The sequence below is a fragment of the Solanum verrucosum genome, unplaced genomic scaffold, assembly GCF_900185275.1.
Source record: "Solanum verrucosum unplaced genomic scaffold, falcon-dt-bn FXZP01000007.1, whole genome shotgun sequence".
NCBI classification, from domain to species: domain Eukaryota; kingdom Viridiplantae; phylum Streptophyta; class Magnoliopsida; order Solanales; family Solanaceae; genus Solanum; species Solanum verrucosum.
This window is the reverse complement of record NW_026020177.1, coordinates 931,983-935,605: the sequence shown is the minus strand read 5'-3', so window position 1 is coordinate 935,605 and position 3,623 is coordinate 931,983.

Sequence of the window (3,623 nt, the reverse complement as noted above, 5' to 3'; positions counted from 1 at the left end):
ACTAATTTCTTATGGCTATAAATACTAAACTAGTTATTAATTTTAGAAGTCCGGAATCGTTATTATAATTTTCATAATAGAATAGTACCTTTTAGATATTTTTCTCTCATGTTTGAACAGGGTTTTGTGGGAGACATGAAGAGATAAGCATTTCATCTTTCCCAAGTTGGAAGTGGGTCTTCGCCATTCTTCTTTCTTTGCTTAAATCAAGGTTTAATTTCTTATACCCATTTGATTTTAGTGCCATTTTAGGTGTATTTTGTTATTTCTTGATGTGTGGTTGAAAACCCCCATTCTTGGGGTGTGATTTAGCAAATATGTGTTGATATTGTTGTTGGGTCTTGCTTGTTGATAGGTTAGATGTATTTTAATGGTGATTTCACCTAGTGGTTGTGGTTTAATTTAATGGGTTTGTAGTTGCAATTACAAAACCACCCATGTGTTTTCGGCTTGCCCAAGAGGGAGGTTACGAAACCAAGACCACTAGACTGATGGCCTAAGGAGTGGGTCGACATGAGGTTCAGTCCGAGAGGGTGAGCCCTAGTCCCATATCCAAACACTTAGCTCGAGAGGGTGAGTAGGGTAAGGCGTAGGCTGGTCTTCATGCAGCAAATGGGTGTCCGAGAGGAACCCATTTGAAACGAGGTAAGTTGCCCGAGAGAGAACTTATTTCCATCTAAACCTTAGCCTAGTCACTATTATCTTGCACATTTCCTATTGAAAGCATGTACCCAACGATTTATCTCAACTTTTATTGCGGTCACACCCCAAGAACCTTTCCCCATACTTGATTTTCTTGTTAATTTTTGTTATTTTTACTACTTGTGACAAAACCCCCATTTGATATTTGACACTTTTGTGTCACCCCCTTTAATTTACTATGTTTTTATTCGTTAATGTCTTTATCTACGACTAGTTAGAGGTAAATTTTATTTTTCTATAAATTCTCAAAACAACTCCCTTAGGACACAACCCCAACCTTTAGTTGGGTTACTATACTATCGACGATCATAGACACTCATACCGTAGGTTAGTGTTGTTTGTCATGATAAGCATCAATAGACAGAAGCAAAAATCAATCGAGCAAATACGAAAGCAAAATGCAAATTTCTACCAAGCAAATGATCACCACACGAAAATACCAATTAAAGTATGACCTAAATTTGAAGTGTAAGAGTGTAAGAGTCAAAAAATTCAAAATTAAGGGCTGTTTTGAATTTAAAATGGTTAAAGACCTTTTTTGACCCTTCAATTCGTGCCTCAGTCACGATGATAACTTAGGTCACCGACCCATTCGGCAATGCACCGAATGAAACCTTTGTCCGCTGAAGTTACCAGAACTACAACCAATTGGTTGATTAAAAAAGCGATCCACATTGGGCTCGCCGACCTGTTCCATGACTCGCCGTCTAGTACCAGAGTTCACCTAATTGCCTATTTCTCCCAAATTTTGAATTTTCAACCTGCACATCTAACAACCTTTATTCAAACAATAAAATTTAAAACTAATACTTGGGTTGCCTCTCAATAAGCGCCTTATTTAATGTCGTGGCACGGTGAAGACATGCTTTCAAGCTTCATTCTTTAGGTTAACCAAGGTATCACTCGGCAATCCTCATTTTGGTCTTTGATTTAGATGAGTCGAGATTTGACCCATATGTGTTTCCAGCTGTGTAATCGATATCGAATGTGAGATAACTATTTTTTCAGAGAAGTGGCATCATCTTTCATTTCCTTTAGCACCTTGTTCTATCCTTCCACTTTGTTGAGAATGCATGCAAGCATATCTTCGATGCAGAAATTTTTAGGATCAACCCTTGGCTCTTATGGCTGTCGACGCTCATGGGGAGGTATGTATCGCTCTTTGTCACTGTCCCACTCTATAAAATCCGTACCACTGTCACTCCATTCCCTATCCCAATCTCTCAAGCCGTCATCACGATCCATGTTCCAACCTCGACTCCCATCCGGCATTGGATAGTTTGGACTGAAACCTCCTATTTGATTTGCTAAGAAATGCACTTCTTTATTGTACATAACTTCAAAGAGAGGTTCATCAGGATTTACTCCACTAACTCCGACCACATTAACAACCTTTGAACCACTTCCCATGACATGTCTCGTCAATAGGTCAATTTGGGTCATCATCTTGGCTATGTTTTCATCTAGCTCTTGGTTCTTTTTCAGTTTGCTCTTTTGTCATCCCAAAGTTCAAAGGAGACACTTGATCTTCTACAGTGTACCAAACACAATTGATTTTTGTTATCTCATCAAGAAGAGTAGATGCTATATCAAACGGTTGTTGCATGATTCTTCTTCGAATGATTTGGTCTGCCACACCCTTGTTGACCTAATCTAGGCTCCCGTAGAAATATTGTTGCAACTCATGGTTCAGGATTCCATGAATTGAACATTAAGTCTAACCCCCAATACCCTTTGATTCAAGAAAGTTGGCCAACTTAGGGAGACCTACGGATGGGGTTCACGCACCGTAGGTCCTCAAATCTTGCTCGGTAGCATTAATAGGGGGTTCTTGAGGTTCAGCTTCCCTCCTTATATCTTCTAGAGATAGAGGTGTCGGGGAAGTCTATGATAGTAACTCATTTTGTGCCTCACCTTGAACAACTTGACTAGGTGGTGGTTGGCTGGTCCCTTCTTGGGCAGCCACATCTACTCGCTTACCAGTACTTTTAATCCTTCTCGTAACCGGCATCCTTGCTATAATAAAACAATTTAGAAATAATATATGATTTGCCTACAACACTGGTTCTATCTCACGATCTAAGAAATGAAAGAAATGAGACAACTCCTACATGTCCCATAGCCTGCTGTTTATAAATGTGGTGTACAACACATCCATAAGCAAGACTCTACACAGACACGGCTTTGTAGACTCCCTAGGATGACCTACTCTGATACCACTTTTGTCACGCCTCAAATCCCATTAAGACGGACAGGCACCCGATGCCCTAAAGGCCCGAGAGAACTAGCACGTAACTTGTACTTACAATGCATATAACTATGACAATCTTGTGACAAGTTCACATAGGATGCAACGCTACGAACCAACATAAGTAGATCCACAACTTATATACAAGACTTGGCCGTTGAGGCCACAACCTGTTAAGACACAACTAAACCATATACATAAGTCTACAAAGCCTCTAAAGATAGAAAACCTTAGAGTAGGTCAAGACAGACCCCGCCTTACCCATAACTATGATACAATACCAAAATGAATCTACCAAGGACTCAGTAAAGCTCCGAATCAACCTGGAGCTCACCAAAAGTAGCTGGGTGTCGTATGCTCCTATTAAAGAGGTCTACCAGCTGGAGTACCTGCAGCATGGAATGCAGCGGCCCCCGCGAGGAACGTCAGTACGAAAAAATGTACTGAATATGTAAGGCAATAATATATATAAAATAAGAGTTCTAATGAAACCAAGTATCAATATATGTGTGCATAAATCAGAACAGAAGACCACATTTGTTAACTCTTGTGGGATCGTGTATGTTACATTCTTGTCTTTACCTTTCTGTGTGTTATGATCTTTATAAGGCATGTGATACGAATGACCAGCTGATCAGTGGTAGAAGAGGAAGACCCATGCTAGGCATTTTAA